We start from the raw sequence: 26,531 nt of genomic DNA, 5'->3' as shown, positions 1-26,531 counted from the left end.
TGTTATTTGCTAATGTGATCACTCACGACGTTTCCCCCAAATGTTCCAATCAGAGAGGGCTGCTCCTTCCACTCTGCTCAGGGCCCCCATTACTGCTCCCTTCTTTTGACAGCGGTGAGCAGTTAAGCACACATGATAAACAGTCATCTATTCTCTATTTTACTGTTACTAGATAAACTCTGTATATCAATGGATTATACTTTGTTAACCTTAAATGATTATGATATAAACATGTGTTTGATTATGTATTAAGACTTCACATTCAGTCCTGTGGCTTTCCCCTCAGCTATGAGGAGAGTATAGATACATCAAGCTTGTGTTTTTCTTTTTTTGGTCTGGAGTAAAAACAATTCCTTTTGCTGTCTGATAATCTATTGTAATATATACAGAAAAAATATTGTTATTATTGTTATAATTATTATTATGATATACTCTTTCTAGTGACCAATCCTCTATCAGACTCCATGGAGGTTGGTGTGTAGGAGTGATATGGCTACTAATTCGGCAGTAAAGCATAAGAAGTTAAACTAGAGTACTGCCTACAGAGAGGACCCAAGAAGCAGCACCTTCAGCTCTCAACCACCTTTGGCCAATGAGCCTAAATGTGCATCATGTATTGACTTTCCGTGGTGACTCCGAAGAACTTTTGTGATTAAATTAACTAGCTACAAAAGCTGTGTTCACAGGTTTTGCATTTGTTATGATGTCCTCTTTGGGGGATACATTCTGCAGACTTTACCACTGCTATGCAATACTAAAGTGCTTATGCTCGCTCCCTTAAACATGGTTTGATTGGCTTACACCTGATTGACAGATTTAATTAACCTATAAGTCCCTTGTGGAGTGGTATAGCATATACCCAGAGCCTGTAAATAAATGCTACCAGTAGGCCTGCAGAAATGATTGTGGCACCCACTTAAGTAGCACCTTAAAACATGTCATAGGCCTGCTATTGAATGCAGTTTTTAAACTGCCAATTCGACATGGCAATATAACATGCTTTCCAAGCCTTAAACTGCCCTTTTATTGCATATACATCTCCCCTAAGTTAGCCCCTAGGTAGCCCATGGGACTGGGTGCATTGTAATTAAAAGGTTGGACATGTACTTTTAAGTTTTACATGTCCTGGTAGTGAAAACTCCTAAATTTGTTTTTCACTAATGTGAAGCCTTCCTGTCTCATAGAATAACATTGGGTTTCCATTTTGAATGTAATAGGTACTAACTTTTCATTGGAACATTGCACAGTTCATGTTTGGTATCTATGAAATTTTAATGAAAAACCTGCTTTAATGGTAAAGTTGTTTTTTTTATTACAATTTTTAAAATGCAACTTTTAGAAAGTTGTCATATTTTTAGCTCTTTTGCGCCTGCAGCCTGTCTTGGTGTACAAGACTGAGTGTGACTGACAGATAGACTTTGTGAATTCCTCACAGACAGTCACACAATATAGGATTTTTGGTGTGCCTGAATGGGAGCACAGCCACACCTTCCTCTGATTAGGCTGTACTCTGCCTTCACACAAAGGACTTATCACATCCACAGCAGCCAGCATGGAGCCAGGACAGGAAGTCAGGAAATTACATGCCCTTTAAATAGACTTTCTAGAAGCTTCTCAAATTAGGACCCCCAGACCCATTCTTCAGTTCATTCCTGGACCTATGGAAGGACTGTCAGAGGACTTCCTGCTTCTGTGACCCACTGTGCACTTTGCAAGACTTCTCTACTGTACCTGGAGGGACTGCTTTGCTGCCCAGAGCCTGCCTTGAGCCCTGCTTGTTCACCTGAACCCAGGACTACCAGAGTGACTCCAAGGGCTAATTTGCTTGCCTCCTGGTCAGAGCCACAGGGACATAAAAGGCTCCTGCCATCTTGAACCCGCACCTGGACCTAGCCTGAGTGAGTCATGAACCCACAAGTGGTGTCCCACCAGCCCTAGACCCTTGTTTGTGGTGCAGAAGGTTCCCAAATAGCCAATATCCCAAACTGAGGATTTAAACAATGTTCTGCTAAAACCTACTCTGAGAATCCAAGGAGAGAATGGGACTAACCTGCTTGTCTATCCGGCCAATGTGCATCACTGGTTCATCCTGGCTTTGTTGCTGCTCCCGCTATGTTCTGCTTTGCTGCAGCAAATCCTGTTCAGCGGTCCTTCGCCACAGGGGTGTCTAAGCCCCAGGAGTTGTCTTCGACTGCAGTCTTCTGCCTCATCCTGCTGGAGATTTTACACTTCAATAAAAACAACTCAGTCAGAGCGTTGAAATATTCACCATGGCTTCGACACAAGGCTCCCCAGCGATGACGCTCGCTCCTCGGACACTGCCTTCAGCCTTTACCTTCTCAGAACACTTTCCTTGAAAATTCTTCTAAGTCCAAAGATAATTGGGTCCAATCCACTTGTATAAGACCTGAACTAAATCATGATCGGCCATATATTTTTCTTTTGATCCGGTCTCAGCCAATTAGATGTCTGCGGTCGATGCTTTGAGCTTTTAGCCACTCATTTTCACTAAAAACTTTTTGTCATTTTGGTGTTAAATAATTTATTAAAATGTGCTCTATTTTATTAAATTGGTGTGGGATTTTTCTCATGTTGTGTGTTCACTTTATTACTGTTTGTGAGCTGTATTAATACTTTACTCATTGCCTATAAGTTAAGCCTTAATGGCTATGTGTAAAGCTGCCTAGTGTTAAGCATAGGTTAATTTAGGGACTTGTCGTGGTTCATCATGCAAGAGATTGTGGCTGTTGCTTGACCAGAGCTAGCAACCCAGTCAACCAACACTCCAATTTCTCGCACTTTATTACCTCTGTCCATACTATTATTGATACTAATCAAACAGAAAAAGACTCCTTTCTGGGACTAAAACCCTGAGACGTAGGTGTAAGGGTACCTGAAGTCGACATCTCTGTGAATTCATGCCCATGAAAATACAGGTACACAAATCTTTGATAACATAACATAACCTCAGATTTCCTCTAGCGTACAGCTAGCCTCAGTACCAAGCCCGGTTCCACTTGCACCATAATCAGGCCATCCACCTTTGTATCATAAATATCCAACTCATTTGCTTCATCATAGTAAATTGTATTAGAAAACATATATTTACACTAATTTGTGATGCATCAGAACATTATACACTTAGACCATAATTACTTTCGGCCTGTTAAATTGAAATATGCATAGTAACTCCTGTTACAGTACATATCACAATTTTGACAAGACCCAGACCCACAATTTTTTTTCCCAGGAACTTTTGGCAGGTAAAACTTGATGAACTTCATTGGGGGGAAATGCCTCATAAATAATGGGACATCCGCAGATTTGTGACTGGTAATTGCCAAAATCCACGTTATGCCCCTTTTTCTGTGTGGCAATAATCGCAATCATCTGCTATTTATCACACACAATAAATTCCCATCCCTGTGGTGTCAGAAAATATCTGGAGCAATAAATGTCGCCCCCTTTTACAGGCCGACTATAATAGAGATATAATTAGACAGAAGCACTTTTCGTCATGGAAAAAGGAAATAAAGTAGCAGTGATGATTTCCTCTCTCATTGAAGTGCTGCACACTGCATCCTTGGCAAATAGCCCTTTCTGCATCCGACCAGTAATACTTTATTTTCATTACAAATCCACAATAAACACACAAGAACATAATATAAAAACACAGCATAAAACAAAACATGTATTCAATCAAATATATTATTAATTAATACCTCTACCTGGTGCTGTTTGTCAATAACTAGAACCAGTTGAAGCAGACAAATCACAACGATCAATACATTCTGAAAGAAGGTCTGGTATAAAATAGTCTCAGTTTATGGCTATGGTTCAGGTGTCTGTCGCGTCGCTTGCCCGGCAATGACCACCACCACGCAGTGTGAGTAAGTGTTCTTTATTTCTTATCATTGGCAGCTAGCATGCTGCGCATCTGCCCTCGACCATCGCTTCCTGTGCTCTGCCCCTCGGCCACCCCCTGACCGGAACTGGTGTCCGGTGATCTGTGCTGCCCCTCGCCCTCTCCCAGGTCCTAGTGTTCACTCCTCAGGACACTATCTCTCCCCCCTTTGTCACAAAGACGTGACGACAGTAACATTAGTTCGTAATCAGAAATGGGACAGTTGGTGAGGTAGAGTCCGTTGCAAGATGTGATGGTATCGATAGATGTGACCCGTGAGATGCTACCCAGATTCTATCAGTCTCTTTGGTCTCACAATGTCTCTTCTCGGCCTCGTCACAAGTCCTTGGCCCTCCTTTGGCCTAGTTGCTTCTGCTGCACCTGCTCCATTGCACTCCCTTTTTGTTGTCTCTTCGATGCCTGTCACTTGCTCTTCGTCCTTTTCTTCTTTTAGGCCTTTGAAATGTGAGCTGTTTCTTGTTATTCATTGGCGGTCTGATTCTGCTGTAATCATTGTTCCTTTTACTTGTGTTATCGTCAACGGGTCTTGGGCGAACAAACTGTCCGACTTTCGTTGTTGTCTCTGGCGGACTACTACAGTGTCTCCTTCATGGAAATGTGATCTGATGGCATGTCGTCTGCAGTCGGCGTATTCTTTCATTTTTCTCTTAGCCTCCTCATCTTTTGCTGCCACGCTCTCGTGCCCTGGCGCCGTCAGTCCTTCTACCTGCAGCAGCCTCGTTCGGCTTGTCCTCCCTAGTACCAGCTCGGCCGGGCATTTCCCTGTAGACCCATGGGGCGTGTTTCGGTAGTCTCTCAGTATTTGGCATAGTGCTTGGCCCAGGGAAATCTGTGACAGCTTCGCCCTCTGAACTGCCTTCTTGATGTTTCCCATGAATCTTTCGACCATGCCATTTGCTTGTGGCCATACTGGTGTTATCTTCCTGTGCTGTATTCCGAGGTAGGCCATGAACCTTCGGAATTCCTCTCCTGAGAACGGAGGACCATTAACAGTTTTCAGTGTTTCTGGCGAGCCCCATGCTGCAAATATGTCGTCCAGAACAGGTAAGGTTGCTGCTGCTGACGTTGAGGAGACTTGTCTCACAATGGCGAATCTGGAGTATTCATCTATTATGACCAGTAGGTAAGTTCCCGCTTCTAGAGGTCCAAAGAAGTCGGCAGCCATTGTTGTCCATACAGCCCTTGGCAGTTCCGACATGTTCGAAGGTTCTTGTCTTGCTGGCGGACCTGTTGTTTGACATAGGTGACAGGCTGCGATCGTATCTTCGACTAGACGGTCTAAACCGGGGAACCACACTTTTTCTCTCAGCAACTTCTTTGTCGCCACAATGCCCCTGTGTGACTCGTGTGCAATGCTGACCACTTGGCGCCGTAGTGAGCTTGGAATGACTATCCTGCTGCCCCGCATTACTATTCCACTATTTGCCTCTGATAGCTCTGTGCTTATTTTCTGCAAAGCCAGCAAGTCCTCCTTGTTTACTCCTCCCTTCCATGTGCAGTTGTTGTTGACATGTCTCCACCTTTGTTGCCTCATCATTTCTATGGCTGCTCGGAGAGTGTCATCTTTTTCAGTTTCTCTCTCTATTTCTGTTAGAGTTACTGGTGCAGGCGTGCTTTGCTTTAACACGAAGTTTAAGTATTCTTCTGCCATTGAGGCCTTTGTCTCTGCATGCGGTAGTGGATGCCGTGACATGTAGTCTGCTGGATTATGTTCTTTCACTGGTTTGTGGACAATTTTGAAATCGTAGTCCATCAATCTGATGCCCCAGCGCTCGATGCGGGGCAGCAACTTTGCCGCTGGGTTGCCGTAAATTGTTACTAGTGCTTGGTGGTCTGTGATGATGGTGAATGGCTTCCTGTACACAAACATGTGGTAATACTCGCATGCCCATACCACCGCTAAGCTTTCTTTCTACGGCTGTGAGTATGCCTTCTCAATGTCTGTCAGGCTTTTGCTGGCGTATGAAACAATCTTCCTTGGTGACTCCTTTCCTGGCAAGTGTTGTGCTAGTATCGCTCCTAGCCCCACTGGGCTGGCATCGACCGTCAGCTCGGTGCAAAGCAGAGGGTCGAAGTATGCGAGGTGCTCCACAGTCATCACGGCCTTCCGTATTTCTTCGAACGCTTCATTGCATTGTTGAGACCGGACAAATTTCTGGCCTTGTTTCGTTAGTTCTCTCAGCGGCGTGCTCACCGTAGCAAAGTCTTGTATGTATCTGGCACAGTAGCTTGCCAGGCCTAGGAATGATCTTATTTCTGCCACATCTGACGGTGGCCTTGTGTTCTTCAGCGTTTCCACTTTGCTGGGATCAGGCCTCATCCCCTTTTCCGAGAATATGTGCCCGAAGAATATCAGTTCTGTTCTCCCTAGCTCGCACTTTTCTCCATTCAGTGTTAGCCTGGCCTGTTTCAGCTGTTTGCACACTTGCCGTAGGGCGCCATCGTGTTATTCGTCCTATTTCCCAAACACTAGGATGTCGTCACTGTAGTTGAAACTGTTGTGCACTGGTCATATCACCTGTCTTAATGTTTCCTGAAATATTTCAGCTGCTGACGAGATGCCAAAACTGAGCCTTTTGTATCTGAATAGTCCTAGGTGTGTTGAGAACGTCGTTATGTACCTTGACTGGGGGTCCAGTTCTAGTTGGTGATATCCTTTGCACAGATCTAGCTTTGAAAATCGGCACGCCCCTGTCAGCCGGCTGATCATGTCGTTCAGATGAGGTCCCGGATGACGTTCCCTCGATATTGCGGTATTCGGTATTCTCATGTCTACACAGATCCATATTTGGGACGCGTACTTCTTCGGGACTGCCACAATCGGTGACACCCACAGTGTCGGGCCATCTGCAGGCTCAATTATGTCTTGCTGTAGTAAGTTGTTTATTTCTTCTTCCACTTGCGGTTGTAGATGAATAAGCACTCTCCTGTGATGCTGTGTCACTGGCCTCACAGCTTCATTTATGTGTAGGGTGATCTGTTTGTCTTTTAGTTTCCCCAGCCTTTCAGTATTTCTTAATATTCTTGCAGTATGTTGTCTTTTTCTGTCATGAGATATGTCATAGCCAACAGCCCCATGACTTGTGCCGTGACGTTGCTCAGCAGGCAGGGTGCTGGGATGTCCCCTTTCAACACGTGTATCTCTTCTTGGCATGTCATGTCCTGATATGTCAGAGTTTCGGCGAATTTGCCCATGTTTTCGACGGGTGTCTTTGATCCCCATGTGAACACGTCTACTGTTGATGGCGATAACGTTGGCTTTACTCTCATCTTCATGTACTCTGACATGCACATTATGTTGCATGTTGCGCCACTGTCTAGCACGAATTTTGTTCTGTGGCGCCCGACGTCGATGTCTACTGTGGCCGTCTTTTTTATTTGCTGCTTCTCCACCAGCTGGACGTGTTCCTGCTGTCTTCCTTCCTTTAATTTGTCGGACATGAGGTATAGCCGTGCTTCCCTCCCGGCCGCCGTCATTTCGTCCGATTCTTCGGACGAGCCTCTCTCCGCCGTCTCTATGTGTCGGGCGTGTCTTGTGCCCGTCATCCTTGGTCTTGCTGTTCGTCCCCTCTTATTCCTGAATTGCCGGCTCATGCAGGTGCTTGCGAAATAGTTGTCCCTATTGCATTTTCTGCATTTCTGGCCCATTGCTGGGCAGGTGCCAATGTGTGGGAATTCAAGGCCGCACCTGTAGCATGTGACGGCTTGTTTCCTGGGATGTTGTTGCTCTCTGTTATCGTTCCTTTTAAAATTTTCCGCCCTCCGATGCGCCATAGCTATTCCTTTTTCTTTGCCTGTTTGTATTTGTTTGGCATGTTCCGTGGGCCATGCTTCTGTGCGGGCCATCGTCAGTATTTTCTCAAGTGTTGTTGGTTCTTTTAGAATGCGTGCCCTGAACTCTACTAAAAGACACCCTACAATGAGACACGTTCGAATTGCTTCTTCATTGTTTAATTTTTCGAATTCGCAATATGTCACCAACTTCCGCAATCTTGTCACAAAGTCATCCATGCTCTCTTCAGGTTGTTGGCATGCTGTATGGAACGTGTACCTTTCAAAGTCGATGTTGCGTTGGGGGTCGAATTTCTCCGTGAGGCACGCTTTCGCGCCTTTGTAATCCGCCGTTTTTTCACTCGGGAATGTCATCATTAGGTCTTCTATCTCGTCCCCCGCAATGTTAATCAGCAGATCTAGTTGTTTGCTCTCTGCGACGTCCGTTGCGCGCATGTAGCGTTCGAGTTGTCGCAGCCATCTCTCCCATCTGATGCCTGCTTGCTGTTCCGATATGTTAAATGACAGTGACCTGTGGAACACAACTTGCGTTCTTTGTGTCTTCGTCACCCCTTCTTTTGTTTTATTTTATTATTATATATATTTTTTTTTCTTTTACTCTTCTTTCTTCTTCCTCTATTGCTATTTTCTTTCTTTAGCACCTTTTTTTCTTTTATTCCTCCTTTTTCCGACCTTTTTAGTGCTTTATTTCCTTTTGCCTGACTTTAAAATGGCCTCCCGGCCTTCCTGTGCTGTTATTGACCAAATTTGCCTGACTCCAAGATGGCCGCCACACTCTCGCGTGATTTCGCGCTGTCTGGGACTTTGCCTGACTCTTTAAAATGGTCGCCGTCTATCTTGGATGCTCATTGGCCCAATTTGCCTGACTCAAAAATGGCCGCCTCCTCTCGCGAGAGTTTGTTGAAAACTCACGCGCAGGAGCGTCTTAATTTCCTTTCTCGGCTGCTTCGTCAATTTCAGTTTCGTGCTGCTCTTACTTGTGTTGGCAGTGCCGGGGTTTGGCTCCCGCAACGATGTTCTTTTTCTGCTGGGCACTTCGGACCAGGATGGGCTCCTGGCTCCAAGATGATTTCCGCGACCGGGTGGGCTCCGACAGTCGCCGCGACGCGTGGATTTCGATCCCACCTTCGTCGCCAGTTGTCGCGTCGCTTGCCCGGCAATGACCACCACCACGCAGTGTGAGTAAGTTTTCTTTATTTCTTATCATCGGCAGCTAGCATGCTGCGCGTCTGCCCTCGACCATCGCTTCCTGTGCTCTGCCCCTCGGCCACCCCCTGACCGGAACTGGTGTCCGGTGACCTGTGCTGCCCCTCGCCCTCTCCCAGGTCCTAGTGTCCACTCCTCAGGACACTACATCGTCGTTGGTAATAACGATCCCAAAATGAGCCCTACAAAATGAAGCATATTCAAGTAAAATTGCATTGCAACTAAGTGCTACAGCTACATTCAAAGTGGCACCGGTGGGTTCAAAGCTGCCCCCTAATCAATGTTAAACTCTGTATTGAAAAAACACTGAGTCAACAGTCTAGGAAGAAAAGCCACCCACATTTTTCATTTTTAAGAATCTAATTTAATGGAAGCTAAATCAATATGGGATGAGTAGCCCATGCAGAGTAAAGAAATGTAACCATAATTAAAAAAAAAAATAACAAAGGTTTCCTGCCTATTTATTGTCTTATATACTGCAAATTCCCCTTACTGGGTTTCAGAGCGCACTGTTATTTCAAAAAGATCATATTGTCAACCACAAATTGACTGTGGTGACCTACATCAACATGTTGTCAACAAGTTTAAAAAAAGCCACACAATATGTGTTTCAGAGTGCTGTACAACCAATAACCGGAGGTGCGTCAGCAGATAGCAGGAGACAAGCAACCAATATAACAAATGAGTCTAACCAGACTGTCTATCCTTAATAGCCTTTCTCGGTTGGTCGAGCGTACTTTCACCACACCCAAGTACCATTTTCTTGGCTGGTGCCATCTTGGAAAAAGTGCGATGGTCATTGGAGATGTGCAGAGTGACAGGCGCCCATATAGAGGCGTTTCTGCAAGGGACGTCAGTACTGTTACTTTCTCTGAAACAGCCCACAGACAGAATGAGTTGTATTCTTTTCCTAAAGACTTCTGTGGGTGTGTCCAGCTTTTTTTAGCACTTTATACGCTTGGATTATGGTTTAGCACTGCTTTCTCCTCAATGTATTTTTCTTCACATACCATCATCTCTGTGACTCGAACACTGACCATATTCTTTCTTCTTAATGGGTTCTGTAGATTGGTAGAGTTCTTTCACCCAAGCCTAGTGTCCCAATAACGCACCGCCAAGTGTCCTTTGACTATGGCCATAATCTTAAAAGGTGAGTTCTGCTTCACACCCCAGTCACTGAGGATGTACAGGGCTTCAGATACCTACAATGAGTCAAATGTGCAACAGTACAGAGAATGGGCAAGAGAAAGGCAAGCCATCTGCTTCTGCCTGTACATTTTGTGCAGTTGGGTCGGACATGTTGGGGGAATACACTGTGGTGTCCTGATGGACACGTTCTAGTGTCTCAGCAGGTACTTGTTTATCAGACACTCTTTCGAGGGCTGTCCATACACCCACCCCCCACCCATCCAACACAGGCATCATGAGTGACGTGGGCCTGTTGATAAAAGGGTCAGAGCCCTCAAACCATTGGCCAATTCAATAAAGTTCATTAAGCATACCCACTGTGTCTGCGTCATGATTTACTAAGCCCATGACTTTACATATGCATCTATCCATGCCAAAGCTACACAGATGAGCACTCTTGCATGTAGACAGTCTAGTGGGGGACTGAAACCTGTCAATGTAGTGAAGTGCTAGTTGCTGGGTCTAGCCCTCTAAGTGTGATGTAGAAAATTGGAGGGAATAGTTCTGATTACTACATGATTATCGGTAATTTCAAGGCTGAACTTAGAAACATACCCAATTCACGCTGTGAACACAGCTCAATTAGAACACCACAAGTAATAAGTCCCTAATATAGCTGTAATATTTGCAGTTTGCTAGACTAAAACGCACCAGTGCTTCAGTGTTTGTACATAAAGCAAACAAAAACAGTACTACCAGAAACCCTTCATGTGGAATACTCCATGCAGCTTAAAAAAATAAATTTTTAGTATTATTACGGTTTATCAAACTTCAGTATTTATTTGTTCAAGAATTCACTATGTCTTTTTAAGGAAGTGGATTATTAATTGGGCTGGATTGGAGCCCACCATAAAGAATAAGACCACAAAACAGTCTCAATAATTTAAACTTCGAGTCAAACCCGTGGTAGCTCTGGCACAGAGCAGGCGGGCTTAATTAGGAAAATGTGTAAAGTATTTAGCAGTAACAAAACAGTTAAAAAGTCAAAACACAACACAATGAAAATCCCACAACCAGTTCAGAAACATAGAAAATAATAAATTGAGAGCAAGTCAACAAAAATCAAATGAGGGAACACAGATATATGTTTATTTAAAGAATTCAGGCAAAAAGAACCACGAAAAAGTAAAGCACCGATCAGTAGTGAGTGTACATGGTTGACCAGGACTTAGCAGCAATTTTCGGCCAACCGCAATGGAGCGTGGGTCTGATACACCAAGTCGGTCCATACTGGTCAAAGATTTTCTCTACCAACTTAGGGCCTAATTTAAAAGAAAGTGCCGCAACGTGGCACTTCAAGCACTTTGGCTGCACCACGCAGAGGCAGTTTCAAAGCAAAGGCATGTGTCATATCTACATAGATATGATGGATCCCTTTGCTCTCCCCTGCGATGTCGCACAATTGGCTGCCATGCGCTGACGCAGGCACCCTTGCACCACAGTGCAAGGATGCCTGCGTCACAGGGATCATTGTTTATGTGCAGGAAGGTGTTCCTTCCTGCACATAAACAATTTTAAATGGCGTTTTTCAACTTCTATGTGTGTTGCACTAGCACATAAAGGAACTTGAAAAACGTAAACAATCATAAGAGTTGATTCCTCGTTCTATGTGTGTTTCAGAAAGCAGCATGCATAGAAAGAGGAAAAGAAATTGGCGAAATGAATACTTCTCATTGTACCAGGCGTAGCATTCAGGCATATTTTCAGGTTTACGATTTTTCGTAGATCTGGAAATGTGTCAGGTTCCATGGGTGTTGCATGTAAAGGAGCCGTATTTACAAGGACAGGAAAATCCATGCAGTGTGGCTTTTCCTGTCCTTGTAAATATGGGGCAGAAAAATGCGCCTCCAGGTGTATCACAAAAAGTGACGCACCGGCGGTGCAAGTGGCTTGTAAATATGTCCCTTAGTCTCTGAAATGAAAGTCTAAATTCTCCATTGTGTCAGGTTTCAGGCTGTATCTGCTAAAGTCCTCTCAAAGCTGGAAAGCCACTGGATGAGGTTCAGCTGAAGCCATTTAGCTTGGCTAAGAGTTGGGCTTTGAATTGCGAGCTTAAACCCAAAGAATCGGGAATAATCGTGTGCACAGAATTACCAATTCCATGGGGTTCACCACTCTTCTTTACCACCTACTCTGACCAAATGGTAAATGCGAACAGAGCCTTCTGTTTCAGGCAGAGATGGGGAGGGTAAGGGAAGGAAGGGTAAGAACTGCCCTTGCAGGGAGGAGTATTTCATGCTCCTCCCTTGCCAGAGATGGAGGTTTGGGGGAGGAGGTCTGGCTGCTGTTGCAGCCAAAGCTTAAACAATTTTACCAGCTGGGTTTTCTGGCCAGTAAAATGGGCCATTTGTGTTCAGAAGCAGTGGAATTCTATATAGCAATTCCACTCTGCCCGACTGGTAAAGAGGTCATCAATATGGTAAATATTAAAACAAAAAATAAGTCTTAATGAAAGAGAACACCAGTGCACACAATGTAAACAAGTAAACAACGAAGGGGCCGATTCCGATCCGGGTCGGACAGCTCTCCGAGAGCTGTTCGTAGCCTTAGCTTGCGACCGACTCGTACCCCGAGCCGGTCCGTCCGGACGATGAAGTACGATGCGCATAACTGACACAAATCCGACCGACACGTAGGCTGTTATTCAAGCTTCATTTTCCGTACAAGCCGTACTACCAAACGCGGAACCAAGTCACCCGGAAGCAGTATCCACAGCAGTTTCTGGTCGGACAAGTACGATGCGCAAATAATACGCGCCGGACGGGTCGCCACGTACAACACGTCACAGCATCCGGAAAAGAAGCATATCAGGTATGATTCGCACCAGAACACAATCCATGGCTACGAGACGGACCACCTAGCAACGGGTACAAGACGGAGCAACAAGCAGCGTGTACGAGACGAACACATCATGAATCCCATCGCGCAGGTCATACCAGTACTGAACATCTATGACCGGATCAGGAACAGGCGTGAACGGCGCAGACGGTAAGTCAGACACCCACCACACAAACAAATTACACGTACCCGCCAAATGTCACACCCAGGGGATCCATATCCTGGCCACTAGCAGCAAGCCACCATAGTGGTTGCATGGCCATCACCACTATCACCCCCACTCATAGGGGACCTGTTGCCCATCACTCCTGCCACCCCCACCCATAAGTCTTATGATGCCCATCACTCCTGCCACCCCCACCCGTAGGGCTTATGTTGCCCATCACTCCTGCCACCCCCACTCATAGGGCTTATGTTGCCCATCACTACTGCCACCCCCACCCAAAGGCCCATAGGAGACCTGTTGCCCATCACTCCTGCCACCCCCACTCATAGGGGACCTGTTGCCCATCACTCCTGCCACCCCCACCCATAAGGGACCTGTTGCCCATCACTCCTGCCACCCCCACCCATAGGACTTATGTTGCCCATCACTCCTGCCACCCCCACCCATAGGGCTTATGTCGCCCATCACTCCTGCCACCCCCACTCATAGGGCTTATGTTGCCCATCACTACTGCCACCCCCACCCATAGGGAACCTGTTGCCCATCACTCCTGCCACCCCCACTCATAGGGTTTATCTTGCCCATCACTACTGCCACCCCCACCCATAGGGGACCTGTTGCCCATCACTCCTGCCACCCCCACCCATAGAGCTTATGTTGCCCATCACTACTGCCACCCCCACTCACAGGGGACCTGTTGCCCATCACTCCTGCCACCCCCACTCATAGGGACTATGTTGCCCATCACTCCTGCCACCCCCACCCATAGGGACTATGTTGCCCATCACTCCTGCCACACCCACCCATAGGATGGGTGATGCGCCACACATCCATCATACACCAACATTAGGTATGTCAGCAAAATACATCCCCCCTAACATCATGACAACAGTGTGTAGTTTGTGACAAATGCCCACAACAGTGACTATGACTTCGAACATACAGTGTAACATCCATCACATGTGTGACCAAAAACTGAGTGTGGCCTACACAAGGCAAGTATCACAATAGCACTGTGTCAATGTGCACAAACACCCCCTCACTGTGTAGAACAAAGGTTAAGTGTGGGGTTCCAAACTGCAGCAAATGTTGAGCATTGTGGTGATGGGGTCTAAAACCCCCTTCATCACAGTGACCAAAAGGTAAGTGTCATCATGGTCAAAGCTGCAAATGCCAAACAGCATGTATGATTCCTGGTCCCAACAGATGAAACACTTTTGTGGCAAAGTAGTGGTTGTGTCCCATACCCACATAGATGTGGTGAGGCTAACAGTGTTGTGAAAACCTAACATGCTCTCGGCCATGTGCAGACAAGCACCACCCATGGGGGCTGACATTGCATACAGTGTACAATGACACAAAAGCAGAAGTAACCATCACAAAGCATACACACATCTCGAAAATAGACACACAAATCAAAACATCCTGTGTAGACTGTAGGTGTCAGGTCACAAACTCCCAACAATGGGACCTAACAACCAGGATGAATGTGCAGAATGATGTGATATGACTCACAGGGACCTCATGGAAAATCACCAAAACAACATGCAGACAATGGCCCACAACAACAATACCAATGCACTGCTGCAGATGCACAAACACAAACAGACAACCTCACACTGCACATCTGACACAACATGTGTGTGTGTGTCTTAGTATCCCCAGGCAAATACACAACACATGAGGGGGGCTGAACCACAGTGAGACAGATGTGGACACAGTGCCATACAAAAGTAACCCATCCTTGGGTCCCCCTTAGTGGGCAATCAGGCATTGTGAGATGAGAGGGAGCACAACAGACACATGTGACACAAGCTGGAATGAACAGCAACTAACACAGCAAGAAACTGACACACAACAGCACTACCCCCAGGGACTATACATTGGGGTGACACAAGCATGCATGATACATTCACTGTGATGACAAAGGTAGATGTCGTACAAACTGGGAAACCCAGACATGTGTCCTGTGCCACAAACGTACATCACACCTACACAAACACAAATCATAAGCAACAAAGTAGGGTTTGAAAATGCGGTATACGGTGGCGCCCACTTGTGTGTACGTAAATATTCAAATAGTTTCAAATTATAACGGTGCAACAGGCAGGGGGAAAAACCCTGAACCCCCTAAATAGACCGGAGTCTGTGAGAATTTATAAGCAGCTGGCCTGTGCACATGCAGTCCATATATTACAGCATAGTTACAGCACGTAATGGAGAGAACAATCAGATAATAAAAACAGTGAGCAAAGTCCAGTATGACGTATCTTTTTGATTCAATGCAGATCCGTTGCCCAGCCAACACGTGCTTCGTCAGGTTGTGAACCCACGACTTCTTCAGGGCTACAGAGATGTCTCATAACAATGTGTAAAACCCTGTTGCAAAATCATCAAAATTCACATAATAGATCAAAAAGGACTGAAACTGTGACAAAAGTGTAGCAATTCCCACGTGACATGATCATTCACAACATGAAACCAAAGGCACATTAACAGCAGAAAACTTCAAAAATCCCCACAGTGCCGGTGCCGTGCCATTTGTGAACTAAAAATACTCGTTAAGATCACATTTAATCTAAATAAAGATAAGTCACAAAGTCAATTTTCAGTCAAGACCAGGCGACAACACTCGAGGACCACTGCCTTAGTGTCCTGTAGGTATGTTTCAGTTGCTTGGACCAAAGGTCTCAAGAAAGCGTCTGCAAACTTAGATAGTGGTTCCAGAATGGAACCTATTCCTGATACTATTGGTCTACCAGGGTCCAAGCAACTGAAACATACCTACAGGACACTAAGGCAGTCCTCTGTTTAATCAAGGACCTTGAATTCAACCCTACAACCAGTATACTGATTAGTTTAGATGTAGAGAGCCTCTACACTAGCCTCCCGCATAAAGACACTTTAGATATCCTGGAGGAGGTACTTTTTCAAAGTAACTGGGATTACCATACACCCAGACATGTGGTCCTCGAGTGTTGTCGCCTGGCCTTGACTGAAAATTTCTTCCAATTTAACGACTCTTTGTACAAACAAACCCACGGTACCAGCATGGGAAGCACATTCACGCCGAGCGTAGCAGGACTCTACGTATATCACCTAGAGAAACAAAAGATTCTCCATCAGCATAACCCACACATCGACCATATAAAACTATGGAAAAGATATATAGACGATGTGCTCTTGATCTGGGAGGGGAACGAAGAAGAGGCTGAGTTCTTCCTAGTCTGGCTAAACCAACAAGACCCTTTCTTGAAATTTACTTGTACTATGAGTAAGTCCAATCTGGTCTTTCTAGATCTCAACATAATAGCACATGAAGGACGTGTAATCACTACTACACATTTTAAGCCCATAGCAAGAAATTGCCTACTAGTCTATGACAGCTTCCATCCCAGGAGTTTGAAAGACAATCTTCCTTTTGGACAATTTTTGCGTCTGAGACGCAACTGCACTACACGCCAAGACTACAACATTCAAGCCAATGATCTCTCTCAGAAACTGATACGACGACAATATCCACAACATCTTGTGTCCAGAGCCCGAAAAAGAGCTTCAAACAATAACAGAGAGGCACTTTTGGAAGATAACCCTGAGACCAGACACACAGATCGCAAAAGACAAATCTGTATTACCACCTTCAATATTGCATCTAACCAAGTAACCAAAATAATAAGGAAACACTAGCGAACCCTGAACAGTGGAGGTTTAGATTTACAAAAACCTATGTTTAGCCATCGGAAAGCTAAAAATCGGAGGGACTTTCTAGTCCATACTCGTCCCAACCCTACTACAACCATGGGTCCTCTACGTTTGCTCCATCCACTACCTGAGGGCCATTACCCATGTAGTAACTGTAGTGTATGTCATTTAACTAAAGTGACGAAAACAGTAACCTACAACAATGGAATGACATGGGACCTTCGATCCTTCACCAACTGCAATACAACAGGGGTGGTATACCTGATTACCTGCGTCTGCAACCTTCACTATGTGGGGATGACCACAAGGAAGGTGAACACCAGAATAATCGAACACCGGAGTAACTTTAGGTGTAAACGCAACAACACAAAAATGACCACTCATTTTTGGGAAAAACAACACACACCTAATGACCTTAACTGGGTCATTCTGGAACACGTAAACAATCACCCAAACATTGAAAGAAAACTACACGAAAAAGAACAACGCTGGGTGTTTAAGTTATGCTCCGACAGCAAGGGTTTAAATGATGATATACCCTGGGGACAATTTACGTGACATTGACATCCATTGCATATGCCTTAACCCTACTGTGCTTCCAAAGCAGTCTCACTCTGAACATCGTAGACACCCATTGAACCTCCTCACATCTATTACACCATATGTCAGTTTTGTGATTCTAACACGTTGCCCATTACCTTGCCAGTTTTTGGTTGACAATAACTCCCCTACCCCTGATTATTAATAATTCTTGTCCCATGATAGACATTATATCCTTGCAGTCTATCTTCTGATATGAGGTCAATAAAGTTTTTGCAAAAAAAAAATTCCCAATGCTTTTTTCCCCCAATCCGTCAAGGCCGCTCCGTTGTGACAACGCACTACTACCCTTGATCATGATCACCATACATGAGACATCATTTGCCTTCTGTAAGTTAGTATTTATATCTCGTCACGCCATAGCGTATAGTCTAATCAGACACTAACATTGTGTCTCATTATTTTCTTGCAAAGTCGACCCAATCCAAAATGGCCACCCCCGAAGGGTCTCCGATAACGAGCCTTCCTCGCTTTCCATGCGAGAATTTCCTTTGATAACCAGCTCCATACCGGAGACATGCCAGAATGCGGTCCGGTAGGTTTTGGCTCCAGTAGGTGTTATTGAGTGTGGCAGTCCACGTACAAGTAAGTGATAGCTCTATGTTGGACCTTCTAACCTACCCGCTACGCGGAGAACAACCATTCTTCCCGTTTTTCTCCCTAAGGGCGAACCATTAACTCGGAGCACGCCACAGTCTTAACGGCCTCATTTACATTTTCTCTTAGATGTACAAGATCGCCACACCGCCTCCGTTGACCATGAGGCACATTGTTGCTTTTTAAAAATTATGTAATGTCCTTTTTCGTCATTTGTATGTTTGTATGAGTGTTATATGTTGTGTCAGACACGTTAGTTTTTTGCATTTTCGACTCACTTTTCAGCACAAACGCCGGCATGGAGAAAGTGATTTATTGTTCCTTTCTTGTTTTTAAACCACAAAGAGGCACATCAGAGACTAAAGTGTATGAACACTTGGGTGTAGTGTGCTCACAATTTTTATGGATAACAGTACATATGACATTTTCTTTCCCTTTAACATTTGTTTTATTGTATCCTACAGATATTGCCTGACGTACATTACGTATGTATTAATTGTAACGCATGCCTTATAGTTGCAGCGTCTCATATTTTGCACCTGATTTAGGTTAACTAGGAGTGGCACTTTTACACTGGGCTGGTCCCGGTGTAGTCCTGAAGAAGAGCTGGGGAAGCTCGAAACTAGTTGACCAGATTATATTCTATACAACAAACAAATGATGGACGGAATGCTGACAATGCATACATTCTCCCCCAGTCAAGAGATCTGGGTTAAATCCATCGTTCTTTTGCCCACTACACCACCACAGTTTAGACATGGCCATATGCAAATCAGTCTTGACCCTGTGCCTCATGGGAACAGTCCAGCCCGAACTGCCAAGCCATGTCTTCCCTGGACCGGAATCAAGCATCCTAGGACCGGTTTCTGGCTATCAGCCGTCATCGGCCAGGATAGCTTGACTCCAGTGGCGTAGTGAGCACGGGTCCCACGTCTGGGAATACCCATCCCACTTAGGGCGAAAAGCGTTACAACAAACAAATGATGGACGGAATGCTGACAATGCATACATTCTCCCCCAGTCAAGAGATCTGGGTTAAATCCATCGTTCTTTTGCCCACTACACCACCCCAGTTTAGACATGGCCATATGCAAATCAGTCTTGACCCTGTGCCTCATGGGAACAGTCCAACCCGAACTGCCAAGCCATGTCTTCCCTGGACCGGAATCAAGCATCCTAGGACCGGTTTCTGGCTATCAGCCGTCATCAGCCAGGATAGCTTGACTCCAGTGGCGTAGTGAGCACGGGTCCCACGTCTGGGAATACCCATCCCACTTAGGGCGAAAAGCGTTACAACAAACAAATGATGGACGGAATGCTGACAATGCATACATTCTCCCCCAGTCAAGAGATCTGGGTTAAATCCATCGTTCTTTTGCCCACTACACCACCCCAGTTTAGACATGGCCATCTGCAAATCAGTCTTGACCCTGTGCCTCATGGGAACAGTCCAGCCCGAATGTCTGCATTGTCAGCATTCCGTCCATCAATTGTTTGTTGTAACGCTTTTCGCCCTAAGTGGGATGGGTATTCCCAGACGTGGGACCCGTGCTCACTACGCCACTGGAGTCAGGCTATCCTGGCTGATGACGGCTGATTGCCAGAAACCGGTCCTAGGATGCTTGATTCCGGTCCAGGGAAGACATGGCTTGGCAGTTCGGGCTGGACTGTTCCCATGAGGCACAGGGTCAAGACTGATTTGCACATGGCCATGTCTAAACTGGGGTGGTGTAGTGGGCAAAAGAACGATGGATTTAACCCAGATCTCTTGATTGGGGGAGAATGTCTGCATTGTCAGCATTCCGTCCATCAATTGTTTGTTGTAACGCTTTTCGCCCTAAGTGGGATGGGTATTCCCAGACGTGGGACCCGTGCTCACTACGCCACTGGAGTCAAGCTATCCTGGCTGATGACGGCTGATAGCCAGAAACCGGTCCTAGGATGCTTGATTCCGGTCCAGGGAAGACATGGCTTGGCAGTTCGGGCTGGACTGTTCCCATGAGGCACAGGGTCAAGACTGATTTGCACATGGCCATGTCTAAACTGGGGTGGTGTAGTGGGCAAAAGAACGATGGATTTAACCCAGATCTCTTGACTGGGGGAGAATGTCTGCATTGTCAGCATTCCGTCCATCATTTGTTTGTTGTAACGCTTTTCGCCCTAAGTGGGATGGGTATTCCCAGATGTGGGACCCGTGCTCACTACGCCACTGGAGTCAAGCTATCCTGGCTGATGACGGCTGATAGCCAGAAACCGGTCCTAGGATGCTTGATTCCGGTCCAGGGAAGACATGGCTTGGCAGTTCGGGCTGGACTGTTCCCATGAGGCACAGGGTCAAGACTGATTTGCACATGGCCATGTCTAAACTGGGGTGGTGTAGTGGGCAAAAGAATGATGGATTTAACCCAGATCTCTTGACTGGGGGAGAATGTCTGCATTGTCAGCATTCCGTCCATCAATTGTTTGTTGTAACGCTTTTCGCCCTAAGTGGGATGGGTATTCCCAGACGTGAGACCCGTGCTCACTACGCCACTGGAGTCAAGCTATCCTGGCTGATGACGGCTGATAGCCAGAAACCGGTCCTAGGATGCTTGATTCCGGTCCAGGGAAGACATGGCTTGGCAGTTCGGGCTGGACTGTTCCCATGAGGCACAGGGTCAAGACTGATTTGCACATGGCCATGTCTAAACTGGGGTGGTGTAGTGGGCAAAAAAACGATGGATTTAACCCAGATCTCTTGACTGGGGGAGAATGTCTGCATTGTCAGCATTCCGTCCATCAATTGTTTGTTGTAACGCTTTTCGACCTAAGTGGGATGGGTATTCCCAGACGTGGGACCCGTGCTCACTACGCCACTGGAGTCAAGCTATCCTGGCTGATGACGGCTGATAGCCAGAAACCGGTCCTAGGATGCTTGATTCCGGTCCAGGGAAGACATGGCTTGGCAGTTCGGGCTGGACTGTTCCCATGAGGCACAGGGTCAAGACTGATTTGCACATGGCCATGTCTAAACTGGGGTGGTGTAGTGGGCAAAAGAACGATGGATTTAACCCAGATCTCTTGACTGGGGGAGAATGTCTGCATTGTCAGCATTCCGTCCATCAATTGTTTGTTGTAACGCTTTTCGCCCTAAGTGGGATGGGTATTCCCAGACGTGGGACCCGTGCTCACTACGCCACTGGAGTCAAGCTATCCTGGCTGATGACGGCTGATAGCCAGAAACCGGTCCTAGGATGCTTGATTCCGGTGCAGGGAAGACATGGCTTGGCAGTTCGGGCTGGACTGTTCCCATGAGGCACAGGGTCAAGACTGATTTGCACATGGCCATGTCTAAACTGGGGTGGTGTAGTGGGCAAAAGAACGATGGATTTAACCCAGATCTCTTGACTGGGGGAGAATGTCTGCATTGTCAGCATTCCGTCCATCAATTGTTTGTTGTAACGCTTTTCGCCCTAAGTGGGATGGGTATTTCCAGACGTGGGACCCGTGCTCACTACGCCACTGGAGTCAAGCTATCCTGGCTGATGACGGCTGATAGCCAGAAACCGGTCCTAGGATGCTTGATTCCGGTCCAGGGAAGACATGGCTTGGCAGTTCGGGCTGGACTGTTCCCATGAGGCACAGGGTCAAGACTGACTTGCACATGGCCATGTCTAAACTGGGGTGGTGTAGTCGGCAAAAGAACGATGGATTTAACCCAGATCTCTTGACTGGGGGAGAATGTCTGCATTGTCAGCATTCTGTCCATCAATTGTTTGTTGTAACAGATTATATTCTAGGCACACCTATCCATTATAGTTAGGGCCTTTTAGCATATTACCCCGTTTTTAAACCTATCAGCTAAGAGCATCAATAAAGTTTATTTGGCCCACTAGCTGGTTATTTTAATTTTCCTTATCCCACTCCACTTTTTCACTTGCACTACACATATTCTGACTTTTAGTGCTCCTACGTATTCCGTAAGTCGCAGCACGCCCCAGTTCATAGAGGACTGGGAGGACCCCAATGATGAAGCATGTCACCGTGGGGAAACCCTGGTGAGTGAGGGGACTCAAGAAAGAGATCATCTTTTCCTTTCTTTCAAATTGGTGAATTTCAGAATCAAGTTGATTTCTGACACCTCCCATTCCCCTAGGTTAGGTTCTTTTGACTTGACTAGCTCAGGTTGTTCTTTGATAGCAGAACACTTGGTCAGTCAGCCATCAGTTACCACCCAATGAAGGCTCTGGTCACAACAGCCTGGGTACGGGATTGTCCCTTAAGTCATCTGGTCATACTCAATACATATGTCCAGCAAGTTGCACAGAGGACCCAGTTGCTCCTACACCAATGATGCCCACACCTGCAGGTCCAGTGGAGATGCGTCCACAGTCAGGGAAATAGACAAATTGGACAATGGGAAGCACATCATATGTGCCTGTGTGCAAGCCAAGATGTGACCATGCAAATGAAATGTTTACAGAGATGTTCACAAATTGTTAATCATGACACACCCAGTTAGCTGCAAAGGATGACATGGATACTGACCAGAATAGGATACATATCTCATGGACCACATGGAGTACCTCACATCAACACCTCAGTATTCAACATAGGAAATCCAGCATTATAACTGCAAGGTCATGGTAAACATCATCAACATAATGTACAGCTAAATCAAATTCACAAGGATAAATACAAATGCTTTATTCAGCCAAATGTCAATGCAAATGCAAATGTGCTTTCTAAACAAAGGCCAATGACCAGCCCATATCCAAATGTCAACAATGTGATTTGAGTGACAACTGTCACACGTTGCTTGCCTGCACTGGTGAAGACAGGGGACATCCACTCGGAGGGGCATACATGGGGGCAGGCCAGGCACCACAGGGACAGGATCAGGGCTCAGCAGAAGGAGGCAGTGAAGGGGTGGTGGATGCAGGAGAGTCACTGGCAACTGCAGTGGAGGTCTTTGACATAGTGGGCGCAGTCACAACTGTGGGGCACAAGTCAGATGGGGTGGGTGCTGGCACAACTGCAGTGGGCAGGTCAGATGGAGTGGACTGGGTCCCCACTGCAGTGCCCAAGTCAGACGGGGTGGTCGTGGACTCCACTGCAGTGCCCAACTCCATGGGAGCGGAATGGGGTTCAGGTGAGGTCGGCAGGACAGAGGGGGAGCCACGGTCCCCACATCAGTGGCACAAACAGTCTGACCGGAGGGGGTGGGGGTGGAAGAGCAAGTGGTAGGTGGGAGGGCCGGAGTATTTTGGGGATGATGTATCTGTGGGTGGGGGAACCTGGGGCAGGGTGTGGCGGGGGAACCTCTGGAGTGGTAGCCTGGGGGATGGAGGACGGAGACTGTGTTGTGGAGCTGCGGGGTGGGGTGGGGTCTTGCTCTTCCGACTCCGGGGGGACTTGCGGGTGGGGGCCTCAGTCTGACTGCGCCTAGGGGAGGGTGTCCGGGTGTGAGGGGCACTCCCCTCTGTGTGTGGGGACTTCCTCTTCTCCTTGTAAGCTGGATATGCTGGATCGGTGGGGAAGAGGCCAAGGTCACAGAAGAAGAGCTTCTTGGGAGATAGGGTTGCAGGTGAGGCAAGGGAAGGGGTCTTGGAGGGAGATGTATCGGAGGACTGCGGAGTGGTTGTGGATGCCTCTGTGTGTGTTTACAAACCATCCCCTGTGAGCGTGGTATCAGTCCCCTGAATTTGCTTGTGTGCACATCTAGACCTTGGTTTGGGTGTTTGTGTGCTGGCCGTGTCTGTGGGTTTGGGTGAATGTGCTGGTGTGTGTGTGCTTGGGACAGGTAGGGTGCTAGGAATCATGGATGGGGCAGGGGTAGAAGGGGTGAGGGACTGTTGGAGGAGGGACACTGCTGCCATCAGGGAGGAGGCCATGGACTGATTGGTCCTCTGTAGGGCAGACATGAAGCAAGTCCACAGACTCCACACACAGGGCAGCAGGGGACACAGGGGCAGGGGGTGCGGTACCTGGCACAAAGGAGACATGCTCCCGAACACGGGAGCCTCCACGGACCTCTGGGATGGGAGCCGATGGGAGGGTGGTGATGGAGGTGGTGGTGGCGGGGACAGCCTCACTAGCTGGGCTTTGGTGGCTGCTGACACCCGCCTCCACAAGTGAGTCATCCTCCGAGCTGCTGTGGCCCTCAGCTGGGGTGGATGGTGCTGAGGACTCCTTGGTGTGGCTCCACTCGCCCTCTGTGCCACTGGGTCCCTCCAACTCCTCGCCTTCTGTCCCAGTCAGGCTCTGTGGCTCCTCCTGGTCTGTGGAGCTGTCCCCTCCTGTGGCCGTGGATGTATCTGGATAGAATTAGGAAACAAAGAACAACATCAGTCACCTGCACTGACCGCACACACCACAGTGAGTACAGCACAACACAGGGCAAGCCCTGGCATCAGCTGAACAATGCTCAAAGTGCTCACACTGTTTAGAATAAGACAATTGTCAGTCTCACCATCAACCATGGCACTCATATCCCTCCTGGACTTCCACCCATATGTCTGTTGCATGTTGGATGCTAATACCCCAATGTGCAGACATGCACCACCTACACATTTGTTGGACATGTAGGAGTATGTCACTATACACACATCACATCTCTTGCCACTGACTCAGTACAGGTGTCAGGATGAAGGGATGGCCAGAGTCTCATTTCACATGCTTGTGATGCATACCAGCAACACACACTATGATGTTGTCATGTCCTGAAAGTCAATGCCACAATGGGGTGCATGGAGCACATTTGACCCCAATGCATGATCACTCATAGCAAGTTAAATGCCATGGCACTGGCATGCCTGGAAAGTCAATCATCACTGTCTCCTGGCATGCAGACAACAACAGTATGCACTGTGTCACAATCATAGGTTATGGGTAAAGCAAACTCTGCAGCTGACAATTGCACTTATCCATCCCCTGCAAACAACATATCCCGGACCCAGATGACCCCATATCATACAAAACAGACATATGAGTCTCTGTGAACACAAATCCCTGTACATGAGCACATCACAGTCTGCTGTGCATGAAACACAGCTGCCTGAAGTTCACCGTTGCATACACCATTGTGCACTGTCAAGTGATCACACACCTATATGTCACACAGGTCTTGTCTCTTATAGTCACATCTCAGACGTCCTACTGACCCTCAAACTCATGAACACCCCAGTTGTCCTGAAAAGGAAGCCACACCACAATGACACAGAGGCAGACACCTGAAAGTACATGTCACTAAGCACAACCTGTAAGTTGATACAAAGGAGTGGGATTACAGAGTGTTTCTAAATGCCCTTGAGTAGGCATGACTGCCCAGGTCTACGTGAAACAGTGTATAGCCCTGGACAGTAGTCAGGTAGCTAAGCAAGTGTAACACACTTGATATACATACTCCTGAGGCCCACAATTTGGAGTCCCCTGAGGCATGGGTGTGTTTTATATACCCCAGGCACATGTGGTGAGTCAGACCATCAATTGGAACACATATCAAGGGCACACACAGATCACATGTCAGATCTCAGGCATTGTGTAAACAATTGACCCACCCATGAAACACACAACAGAGTCACGGTAACAGATGCTGTCCGGAACCTGAAGCATAGCTGACTGCAGGGTCACAGTGCCCTAGTGACACAAGCCACAGACTGTAGGGTCCACACCTGTGGATCAGATGCATCAAACAATTGAGGGACATGAGTCCTGGACTACAAGACCTACGTAATGTGGAAGTGTGACCAAGCCAAAAGACTGCAAATAGCATGCCAGACATAGTACACAGATTAGGCATGGACTTACCCCCTCCTTGTTGCTGTCTGGCCTTCAGCTGCCCATCCAGGTCCAGGAAGACCACTGCCAGAATCCTGAGCATGTGGGGGTCAGGGTCCGGTGTCCGCCCCTCCTGCAAGGAGGCAACAGCTTCAGCTGGACCCTTGCGATCCTCCGGGTCCAGCCCCGAAGGTCCTGCCAACTCTTTTGGCAGTTGCGGATCCGGCGCTTGTAGACCCCCACTGATCTAACTGCCCGGGCGATGGTCAGCCAGATCTCCTGCTTCTGGTGGACATCAACCTGTGAGGATGACAGAGTTAAAAGTCCATTAACACACATGCCCCATATTTGTGCTGCACACAGTTGGATATACATGTCGTCATCACAAAGGAAAATGAGTTACACAGGTAGTGCACCCATGGAAATGGACAAATGCCCTACATGTCTGACATGTTAACATTGCCTGGGAAGTTGTAGCTTGCACAAATGCACTTTTGCTGCAGAACACCTGTTCATTACATGTACCTACACACTTTGGGGGATGAAAGTACTCAGTGAGTACGCTTGCCACTGGTGTACACACTGCTAGTACTGCTAGTCAGACAACATGCACAATTAGGAAGGCAGTGGACTGCACACTCACCTGCTCCCCTGGTTTCCCATACAGCTTCCTCAGTGAAGGCTGGGGCCCTCTCCAGAGTACGTGCCATAGCAGTAGCCAGAGGATGCAGAGACAACAGCAGTGGTATCAGAGATGTG

The sequence above is a fragment of the Triturus cristatus genome, chromosome 4_1, assembly GCF_964204655.1.
Source record: "Triturus cristatus chromosome 4_1, aTriCri1.1, whole genome shotgun sequence".
In the NCBI taxonomy this organism is placed as follows: domain Eukaryota; kingdom Metazoa; phylum Chordata; class Amphibia; order Caudata; family Salamandridae; genus Triturus; species Triturus cristatus.
This window is presented reverse-complemented; position numbering follows the sequence as displayed.